Source organism: Xenopus laevis, chromosome 1L (genome assembly GCF_017654675.1).
Source record: "Xenopus laevis strain J_2021 chromosome 1L, Xenopus_laevis_v10.1, whole genome shotgun sequence".
Classification (NCBI taxonomy): Eukaryota; Metazoa; Chordata; class Amphibia; order Anura; family Pipidae; genus Xenopus; species Xenopus laevis.
In genome coordinates, this window is record NC_054371.1 from 154,237,094 (window position 1) to 154,249,104 (window position 12,011).

The window sequence follows — 12,011 nt, forward strand, 5'->3', positions numbered from 1 at the left end:
TGACGAGGCATTGGTTAATGGTGTGCCTGTGAGAACTTACCTGTTTGATTATCTGCTTTGTATGACCCTGCCTGCTTCTTGTTATCTTGCTTGTTTATTGATTGTGAACTTTTAATACCAGCCCCAAACTACTGTACCAGGATCTTGGTTCAAGGCCCAATTATTTGGTGTACCCAGTCTGCCCTACAGTCTCTGCTGAGGTTGAATTTTCACTAGTTACTGCTGTCTTTTAGTACGGTTGTTTAAAAGGCCATTGGAGTTAACCTGTTTTAGTGTTGCTTTTGAGCCTTTACACAACCAGAAGATTACTTCTCCCATAGGTTACAAAGTGTTAAAAAAAATACATTGTAATGCAGAAGAATATGGATTGTCTTTCTTTACATATGGTGATCTGACTTTATCATGGGAAAATGCCTTCCTAGTTTGTTAACAAACCACTAAATCTACCATTGCCCTTACAGCAAATGCAATAAAAGGAATAATGCAATTAAAAGCACTGGTAATGATATGCATTACAATATGAATCTCATAAGAGCAATATCATATAGGGTGATTTGATGTGCTTTTTAAGCATTTTTAAGTAGCTCAAATGTACTGTGCCAAACTACCCATTGACTTGCATGTCCAAGTGGACTCACAAAAACTGGAATAAAACTGGAATAAAACTACAAGGCAAGCAGGAGCTATTATAGAGGAAGCCATAATGCCATTCAAAATGGAACCATTTGTAAAAAACAGACACCATACAAAACTATCTTCTTGGGCAGCCTTCAAGCACTACCCACATGCTACATTGGCTTCCAGGGATTATCTTGGTACAAAATAATTTACTAGGTATAATAGACGGAGCAAAATGTGTGATACTGTAATAAAAACAGCAACATTTTCACTTGTCATAAGATCACAACCAATCAGATCTGTGAATGCCAAAGGGGTTGTGACGAGCTGAGGAATTTTTATTTATGGACCTGAGCTTTTCACTCAAAAAGGGTATTCATTTTCATAACAGTGGAATAAGGCATCAGAGTGTGGTGCCTGTAGTTTGGCAATTTTAACATGAAGAAGTCTGGGTTGTGGAGTAGATGTCTGCTCTGAGGTTGAACACTGATAAGTAGATTTCTAAACCTTTGAATGTACTAAAGAATCATATTGTGGTGGTGGTGGGATTGTGGGAGGCATGGCAGGTTTAGATTTTGGAGATGATGTTGGTTTCTTGTGTGCAAGTGGAGTAGAAGTTATTTCAATTTCACAATAAACATGTCGTTTGTCATTTGTATCTTGGTCCAGCGCAGGCATGACTAACAGTGCTGTATTCTTTCCTGATATTTCACTTTCCATGTCGGTAGAATTGGTTTGGCCACTGATAATGAGAGAGGAAAGAAAGAGTATGTTAGTTTAATGAGATGTTTTTATGAGATACGTACTTTATTTTTTAATAGTCAATGGCCAGCCTGGAAAAACATAAAGTTGTTCAGGGGGCAAGGGAAATTAATTAATACCAGTAAAGACCCATGGAGTACTGGAATATCCATGTGCAAATAATCATTACCAATGATCTCTGTAACTTGTTATATAGGTCAAACAAGGGTAAAGAAATTTTAACTTTAAAAAACTTTTAAAATTTGAATTAGGTTCAGGGGTAGACTGCATCTCTATGTAACTTTTATATGTAATTTAGTGCTGCTCACTCATATGTTGGACCAAATTATCACAGGTCCTTTAATAACTAAGGAATACAAGCTAATGGGCCAGATTTAATTAGATGAGAAAGACGTACTGTATCTCCTAATTCAGGTCCAGATTGTCCCATATCTCACTGTTAATACATATTATATTTTAGCCCTGAATAGACCGAGCAGTTATAAAACAGTTTTTTTCAAATGGCACCAAAAAGTTCATTTAGATGTGACTTACAAACTCATTTGGTTTATAACAACGCTTCTTTCCAGCACTGGGGTTCTTCCAGCGAGCACCACGGAGCGATCTTCTTCCTGCTTCTTCTTTCTTCTTGTGGCTGTGCATTAAAAATAGAGAGAAAATCTGAATAGCCAGCTATTTCGTTCTAGTGCACATGCGTCTGCCCCAGGCCCGGATTTACAAACTTTCCGCCCCTAGGCCGGCTCTACTCATTGCCCCGGCTCCCCTGCCGGTGCCGTCCCCTTCGCTTCTCCTGTCCAGCACTGTTACCTCCACTTCCGGTTTTCCCCTGTCCAGCGATCTCCCCTTGCCTTCCAGGGCCTTTCCGCTTTCTGTGCGTGCGCATGCGCATAGCTTAACACTCGGGAACAGCACTGTGCCGTCCCCTTCGCTTCCCCCTGTCCAGCACTGTCGCCTCCACTTCCGCTTCCCCCTGTCCAGCGATGTCCCTCCCCTTCCAGGTGCCGTCCTCTTCCCTCTCAGTGTGTGCGCGCGCATGCGCACATCTAGGGTTGCCACCCGGCCGGTATTTTACCGGCCTAGTCGGTAAAATACCTGCCAAGGCCGGGGCCGGTATTACAAATTTACCGGCAATATAGTGGCCGGTAAATTTGTAATACGATCAAAAGGAGCCCTCGGCCTGCCCCCAATCCCCTGCAACTTAACTTTTTTTTTTGCCTCTTCTAGCGTCCGCGGGTCTCCGTCGTGTGGCCACGCCCCTTTTGACGTCACGTCCCGCCCCTTTTGACGTCACGCCCGCCCCTTTTGAGGCCCTGCCCCCCAGCAGCCGGTAATTTTTTTTTATAAAAGGTGGCAACCCTACGCACATCTTAACACTTGGGAACAGCAATGGAGACTGATGTGAGTCTCCAGTGCTAGTTACTGATGCGGCTGGGCCGCCCCTGAAATTGCGCCGCCCTAGGCCCGGGCCTATGTGGCCTTGCCACAAATCTGAAATTTGAAGAGTGAAGAAGCGGGAAGAGGATTGCTCCATGGTGCTCACTGGAAGAGCCCCAGGGCTGATGCAGTTTTCTGCTGATAGGAGCATCGGGGGTATCAGGAAAGTAAATACAATCACTTGGGTGTACCTAACATTTGGCACCCCCAAGTGACAAATTACTTTCCTTCTCCTTTAAGCATCAGAACCTGAGCTCATTATGAACACCTTGCGATCCCCATCTTTCGTTCCCACTAGCAAGCTCACCATAATTGTGCATGCGCCAGAGTTCACCGCTGACAACCAATGGACTAGTTTGAGGGAAGTATAAGGAACATAGGAACATAATTTGGCTCATTTTCCCCTAAGCATAAATCCATGGCTGCAAATGAAATTTGGGATTTCACTGCTCAACCTACAGCTTGTTGAAAAAATCGCTGATTGGTTGCTATGGGATACTGTCCATGTGCAAATTTTCCCAGTGTTTATAATTGTCTCCACAGAAACATGGTTGCAAAAAGAAGGGGTAGGTTTAGCAAGGTCAGTGATGCATGTCATTGCTCACAAGGTGAACGCTTATGAGACAGAGAGCACAGACAGGCTAGAAATATTTCATCAGTGCATATTCCTCCAAGGTTGGGGGTTTATATTAAAAAAGTAAACTGGATGGTGTCATTCTACTTCTAAGATTCTACTCATTCATTGATCAGTGACTATTAGAGGCACCATAAAGTTGGCAGTGAGTTTATTCAATTCCATTTTAAGTGTCCTTGCTGCAGAGGTTCTAGTCTTTGTTTATTTTCCTTGTCCTTTAATCGGGAACTACAAATGTGTGTCCCTGCACAGCAAACAATTTAGGCAAAAGCCCTGAAGCAAGCTATACTGATCATTCCCAAAAGTACATCAACACATAAAGGAACATCTAACATACCTTTGCAGCAGGCATGAGTTCTCTGAAGAACGACAACAAATAGTAGTATCAAGATGGATCCACCAGCCATAAGATTAAACCATAATGATATTCTAAAATCACCTGAAGAAGAATATGTATTTAAGTAAGGATAACCAAAATACATTCACCTTAAAATGTATTAATCCCCTTGGAAATTGTCATGTTTTATGTCTTAGAACATTGAATGGCAGTGTATTTAAATTCGTTTTTTTTCACACTGATCAGTGCTAATAAATTCTTTCATGTAAAAAAAGAAACAAAAAAAAAAAACAAAATAACTGACTGCATAAGATGACACCACCTTCAAGAAAGTATAGGTAGATGCATTTTTGGCAGCAACTACAGCCGTGGGTCTATGTTGATAGGTATCAGCTTTGTACAGTTTTTTTTCCAATTCTCTTGAAAAAGAACAGGTGTGCCATATTAAATGGGGTGTACACTTATACAGCTGTGGATGGCATATAGACAAAACGAGACATCACTGAACCTTGTGAGGTGCCAGGGGCCGCAGATGCAGATGAAGGAGTCTGTGATAAGCCTGGAAGTCAAACAAGATATCGATCAGTTGAGCAAAACTCTGATTTTAAAAATGACTGTTTTTTATTTAGTTGATTAACTATTGCTTGGCATTAGGGTTAATGCAAATGCATTGATGGGCTGCGTATTACACTCAAATGCAACCAGTTTAAAAGAAAAAATCAAATGACAAGGAAGCATTGTAAGATTGCATTACAGGCAGCACTAAACAATATGTGGTATACCCCATAATAACAAATATCTGAAGCATTCCCATCTATTTAAGAATATATGTGTTAGTTAGTGTCTCTTGACAAGTACCTGTTGGTGAATCACTGGAGTGGGTGCCAGTAGTACTAAATAGTCATAAATATGTAGGGCCCTACAGGGTTAATAGGCCCTATAGAGAGTTAATCTTTTTATTCTTTCTTTGGGTTATTGGGTAAGATACCCTGTAGTAGAATAACCTTTAGCATTATTGGCTGAGAAGTGTAATGACACTCCCCTGCTACACTTCTATATAGTGTGTGTAGGGAGTGGTCACTTCCTCTTTGGCCTGTGGATGGTGATCCAGCTGGGTGTGCTCAGAGGAGCCTGGGTACAGCTAGGCCCAGAAAGGCCCATGTGCTTTGGAGAAGAAGTCGGGGACCAGGTAACCCCGTGAATGAGGAATAGTTACACTAGGGCAGACTTGTCCTAGTCTCTCTAGGAGAGAAAGGCAGATAGGATAGAGAGAAAGAGCAGCTGAAGCTCCAACAAGGATTTGCAGTAAGGGAGTAGCTTCCCAGAGGCTTTATGTGTTGCCTCCAGTCAGGGACCTCAGTGAAGAGGGACTGTAGGGTAGAAGCTGCTTTCCTGACAACTTCCAGGAGCGAATATGTGTGAATAAATGCCTAATGGAGATCTTTCCTCTGTGAGAAATGCCTAATGCCTGCAGCTCTGTGTGAGAAATGTGCTATTGCCTCAGCTCCTGCGTGTGTACTACACCTGTGGTCACTTGCCTTGTGCATAGTTAATAAAGCGTTTTACTGCAAGAACCTCCTGGCGCCCATCTTTTGTATGTTTTGTGTGCACAGTAGCCTGAGGGATGTAGTTGCATTACACCATAGAAGGAACACTTCCACATGGCGAAGGCCCTGACCCTGTTGTGTAAGTTGCATGTAGCAATGCTCTACCCTGCTAGTGGGTATTTGACGAAATACCGCCAAATAGGTGCTACAATATAATTTACATTTCGGTTTATACTTTTAAAAAGATGCAGGTGATAGTGTATCTAAACTGCTAATTGTTTTAGGGGCACTAAACATGAAGTCGGCTTTATATTTTGTCTGGGAGATTCAAAATAAATTTTTTGGCGCTGTGTGTATATATATATATATATATATATATATATATATATATATATATATATATATATATAATTTCCTGCAGGCAGCCGCACTCAGATCCTGATTTTGTGAATGTGGGTGCTGGTTCAAATATTATGTACAATTTTCACATAGAGCCGCACACCATTTTCTTCTTAGATTATATGGGGCCTTTAACTATAACACAGTATGTTGGCACTGCATTTAGCCATATATTTGTATATTACAGGACATATATTATGCCTATAGAACATATTACCAATAAACAAACGTTGCAAATACTGCTTTGCAAATACTGCTTTCCACAGTTACTGTGCTCTTTTATCTGTATCAATATGCAGTACATTGTATTATATTGCACCAGTTACCTGCTGCTGAAGATTGGGAGATGTCAGATACTACTAGGGATGTAGCGAACGTCGGAAAAAATGTTCGCGAACATGTTCGCGAACGTCCGGACAAAAATGCGAATGGTTCGCGAACGTTGCGAACCCCATAGACTTCAATGGGAAGGCGAATTTTAAAAGCTAGAAAAGACATTTCTGGCCAGAAAAATGATTTTAAAGTTGTTTAAAGGGTGCAACGACCTGGACAGTGGCATGCCAGAGGGGGATCAAGGGCAAATATGTTTCTAAAAAATCCATTGTTGACACAGCGCTGCGTTTTGTGCTGTAAAGGGCAGAAATCACACTACGTCACTCAGGTGGTGTTTCTGGAGACGGTATTATTATTGATATTTAGACAAAATGTGAAAAAGCTCACACAGCTAGGTGGCAGTGGTTTGAAGAACAGATGCAGATGAGAGATCAGCAGCAGGACAGACAGCTGCCCACAGCAGCTACATACAGAGCACTGCAGTAGAAGGTAGATTACTAGCCAGCAAAGCTACCTAACCTAAAATGTCCCTCAAAACCCTGCAGAGTTCTGTCCCTACAATACAGAGCAGTATCAAGTAGATTACTAGCCAGCAAATTTACTATCAACTGTCCCTCAAATCACTAACAGCTCTCTCCCTACACTAGCTCTTCCAAGCACACACAGGCAGAATGAAAAAACGCTGCAGGGCTTCAGTTTATATATGGAAGGGGAGTGGTCCAGGGGGTGTGGGGGTGGTCCAGGAGGGAGAGCTTCCTGATTGGCTGCCATGTATCTGCTGGTCTGGGGGAGAAATGGCAAAAAAAAGCGCCAGCTAAGGCGAACCCAAATTGGCGAACGTTGCGTTACGTTCGCGAACATTCGGCGGACGCGAACGGTCGATGTTCGCGCGAACAAGTTCGCCGGCGAACAGTCCGCGACATCCCTAGATACTACAGGTTGGGCAGAATACAAAGATGCAGAATGTGCAGAAGCAAGGACTGGATCACATTGTTGTTGGGGGAGAGAAAAAGAGAGTTAAAATAGTAAGTAGTAAAATATAAAAACAAATAAAAGTGTTCAGGCTCATTTGATTTGAGATTATATATTTTGCAGAGTTGGCATCTATGGTTATATATGATTTTTGCAGGCCCTGATTTACAATCCTCACATTGGGGATTTGACACACAGGAGTGTCCCACATGGTCAGAAAAAAATTAGGATGTGGGTAGGAGGCATGCCGCCCTTAAAATCATGCTGTCCTAGGCCCGGGTCTTTGTTGCCTGGGCCTGGATCTCTGGCACATTTGTTGAAAGGAAAATAACTAAAGCATTTATATTCAAACTTTTTTTCTGATTGTTGACTGCCTACTGATGTATTGGTGCATTTAAAAAAAAAAAAATCTAATTTTATTATTAAGTTTGTGAATAAATAGTAACATGAATTCCCCCTACAAGTGTTGCTCACACCATTATGTCCACATATTTTCTTTTTCTACTTGCACATACTCCAATGAGTCTAATCAAATTGACATTTGAAATTCAACTCACGCTACACCTTATATATGATGTGAATATTTAAATAAACAGTGCGTAGTTATGGCATTGCTATGAAAGATAATAAAAAAATACAAAATAATGATACAAATGAGCAAACAAGACAACTGCACTCCAACTGAATCCAATAATAAACAATGAGGAAACATCAACTTTAAGAGGCACATGGCTGTTTATTTCACAACTTAAAAATTAAACATGCAATTCTCCTAAACTCTCTTTTTATCATAAATGGCAGTTGGATAAATGTAAATATACTGTTAATATGCTGAAATATAGAACATATATACAAAAGCAAATGGCGCCAGTAGGTACCTAAATATCCTTCTAATAATTCATTTTAAAATGTGTGCAACATTAGATACATTTATTTGACAGATAATAAATATTGTATCCACAATGAACCTCTCTAAACCCTACCAAATAATAAAAATATTTAAGAGCTATCCAGTATTAAAAACAACCTTTCCCAGCTGGGAAGTGCTGCAACAGTTCTGATAGTAGGTCTTGCTTGTGCTCTACAACACTTAATTATGTAAAAAGCTTTTCTGGCTTGACCTTTCAATAAATGATGTACCTGCTGGTGTAGAACAGGCTGAAGATTGGGAGATGTCAGATTCTACAAATTGGGCTGGATTCAGAGATGTAGAAATACCTGAAACAGGGACGGGAACAAAAGGGGAATGTTAAAACAGTAAGTAAGATGTAATTCAATGAGAAAATAAGTTTATCACAAGAACTTCTGTTGCAGTCTGGGAAAAACTGGTACTCAATTAGGAGAATTTTATTTTCTCTTGAAACTGAATCATAACCAAAAGTTTTCACGTGATAAACCATAAAATAACATTTTCCAATGGTATTAAACAAGGCCCAAAGTTGAATAGTGTGTTTTATGTATGCATCTACTGTACATCCAACAATGAATTTTTTTTTTCAAGAAAGTCTTGTAGACGTCATCAGATTTTATCTTGTTGGATGCAGATGCAGCATTTTCCATCAGTCCCATTTTATTTTGACCTGTGCAATTATATCCAACTTGTAGAATGCATTCTGTTGATCCCTATTTCCAGTGTAGTTTAGCCCTTAAAGGATTTCATTTTTACAGTGAACATAAAAGGAAAGTGCAATATGTTCCACACATTGATATTTTATATAAGCTCAGATCTGGAGTAACCCATTCAAATAATTTATCAAAATTCAGAGCACAAGATAATTCTGACAAGTGGCCCCTGCTTTTTACAGTGGATTCTCAATTCTCTATAGCTTTAAAAATAGGCCCTTGTCTTATTGTGACATATTGATCATGGAAGATGGAAGAGGGGGGCTTTCCCAATGTAGTTCTAAGGATAGCAGGAGATATAGAACACTGAGGGGAAGTCAGGCAATATTTAGCCTGGCATATGTGAAGTTAGGCAATAACAGTCTTTATTCAGGAAAGACGTGCTACAATGCTGAATGGAGAAGCATGTGCTGTAATTTCTTTGTTACTACTATACCTCAGTTGCCACATAATGTTCTAGCTGCCCATTTAGCAGGATTATAAAATTGCTTTGCTTTGCTTTGCTACCGACACTAATTTTTGTAAGCAATTGTTAGTTGTAGTTTCTAAACCTGACTGTTTTGCCAACCTGACTGTCCCATCTCAGCCTGTTAGTTAGAGTTTCTAATGCTAACAGACTCCTGCTGTACAAATATGGCAGCCCCCTCATACAGGGCATCAGAAAGGCAATGTAAAATCATTGTGCAAATACTTTATGGCAAAGTTATAAGTGGCTTTCAAAGGCAATATTATGATGGATGCAAAAAAGACTTTAATTTCTGGTGTCAGTATCTCTTTAAGTTGATCCAGAGACTGGTCCAATCTTGCCAGGAAGGATTTTTTTCCACCTGAGGGGGCCTATGAGGATGGAGCCTTTGGAGAAAGCTTACATTCTGTTTGCCTTCACTAGCTGGGAACTGTGAACGCTACATCTGTGATTGTGTGACAATTTACTGATTTGATATTGTACCATGAAAGTCAACACCCACCATTCTAAATTGTGTATCATTTGTCCAATAAAGAAGTTCACTTGTAAAAAAAAACACTGGCACACAAGTTATTTGAAGAATCTGTTTTATGGTTCAAATATAGTGTGGTTAACCCTTCCGTCAAGCGAGGGCCCACCTGGGTAACACAGGTATTAGAACAAGATATTCACAAGCACCTAATTTTCTAAAACCCGTTACATGTATAAAAGATCATTATTCAGGTAATTTTAATTTGAGTTTTATTAATTATGAGATGACTGATGATACAGAAACGTACCTATCCTCCTCACATTAACGTTTTGACTTAAATATGACAGTATTTGTCTTCCTTCTATCTCTATCCAGTAGCTACATGTATAATTCCCAGAAGCATTTCTTGGAACAGGATTAGTGATGGGCGAATTTGGGACGTTTCGCTCCGCCAAAAATTTCGCAAAATGGCAAAAAATTTCGCAAAAAAAAATTTGTCGCGAATTTTCACGGGCGTTTCACGAATTTATTCGCTGGCGGCGAATCGCACAGATTCGCCGCAAATTTGCGCCTGGCGAATAAATTCGCCCATCACTAAACAGAATAAGAGGTTTGTATCTGTGGTGCATTTATATCACAGATTTTGTTTTCCTCTTTGTAATAACGAACGCCTTTCACTGTATAGTATTGTGGAGGGGTACACATCACAATCATGGGCTCATCCATGGAATACACTGAGTGTGAGGGCCTCAGAGATATAGAGGGAGATGGAGGGTAATCTAAAACACAATGAATATAGTTATAACAACTTACTTTTTGTTGATTATACAGTACGTTGCTTCCATATAGCCTATTCGGAAGAACAACTTAATGCATGAATATCTCCAAGAGGCTAGGAGAGTGTGACATAGTTGATACAATTAAACAAAAGAGCAAGACATTACTCCAGCATTGAGGGCTAGAGTATCATAGAAATGATAACTTAGAGTTGAATGACATGTCCCTGAAGTTAAGGTCAGTTTACCCTAGCAACCAGGCACTGGTTTGAATGAGACACTAGAAGGCGAATAGGAGAGAGTCTGAAGAGACTGGCAGCCCCTTGTAGCCTAAATAGGTAGTTAGGGGCCCAGAGAGAAAATTAAAATTGGAAGGAGGCCCCCATTACCTACCACAAGTTGGGTGAAGCAAAATGAGGATATATATCAAAATGTAGTATGAGAACAGATAGACCAGACTTGAGAGAGGAAAGGGAAAATTAAATTACTAATACAGTAAGTAGAAGAGTATGAGGCAGAAAGGGAGAGGTGAGCAAAGTAAAATGGATGCTGTGGCAAGTTGGTAGAGACTGGAATAAATACATACTAATGGGATACAGGATGCTGCTTGGGTACAGTGCTCTATATTATTTGTCTATACACTATTGGGACCAAAGTATGCAGGCACTTTATATATCCAAAAGTATGAAGACAAACCTCTAAAATTACAAATCCTTAGTTAGAATCTGCCATGTTTTTGCACATGGTTGAAACATTGCTGCATCTTAAAAAATGTAGCACACAGAGACCTGCATTCCCCCATGTATCCCCTTACTTGAATAATGTCTGCATTCTGCAACTCTATTTTCATGAGGGGTGGACTGGGGAAGGCACATATTTAATAAATCAATGGTAGACCTAGAGTACAATCAAACCGATGGGTGCAACCACATAGACATCTGCCCCCTAGCTTTCCCCTAATGTGCACATCATTCAGACACACAAGTTAACTCTAGACACAGAGTGAAGCCAGACTCCAGAAGGAAGTGATTTAACAGTGAGCACTAGGGGACTTGCTTTTGCAGCTCGTATCCTGGCTGATGTAAAACCTAGGAATGGCAAGAAAGCAGTTGCAACCATTGTACCACAGAGGGCTGATAACCAATGTGTACAAAAGTACAGGTATATTTTATATTCCCTCCATAGAAAACATAATCTACCATAAAACCATGGGTTTATACAGTAGGATGGAACACATGCACATTTATGCTGTATTTAGCTAAACATCATCCATGGGTTATAAAAGGTTTTATAAGTGAGTAGATGAACCCCAAGCTAGGCTAAAGCAGAGTTGATGTGTTGCTGGGTATAATCAGGGGTGTTACCATGCATTATTTTCTATTGGGCCCCATGATAACTAATGGCATACATGATTTGGTGCATTTTCAGTGGAAATTTCTTTATACTTATAATTTTCATCTGAATGTTTTTTAAAAAAACATAGCTAATACTATAACTGTCTAAAGAAGAAATAAACTCTAAAAATGAATATGGCTAGGAATATCAAATTGGACTTGTCTAAAGGTTAAACATCTCTATTGTACTAATGATCCAGGCCTTCAAATTTGTGACACTCACATGCTCATTGTGCTCTGGGCA

At 40.0% G+C, this 12,011-nt stretch overlaps 1 long non-coding RNA gene across 1 annotated transcript; it reads right to left on the reverse strand.

The window, feature by feature from the left end:
• Positions 1-245: 245 nt before the first annotated feature.
• On the reverse strand, positions 246-2,128 carry LOC121401404. The gene is made up of 2 exons (XR_005966210.1): positions 1,915-2,128; positions 246-1,360 (listed from the first exon to the last, which is right to left on the reverse strand). It is a non-coding gene; the product is annotated as an uncharacterized LOC121401404 (long non-coding RNA).
• Between the last annotated feature and the right edge of the window lie 9,883 nt (positions 2,129-12,011).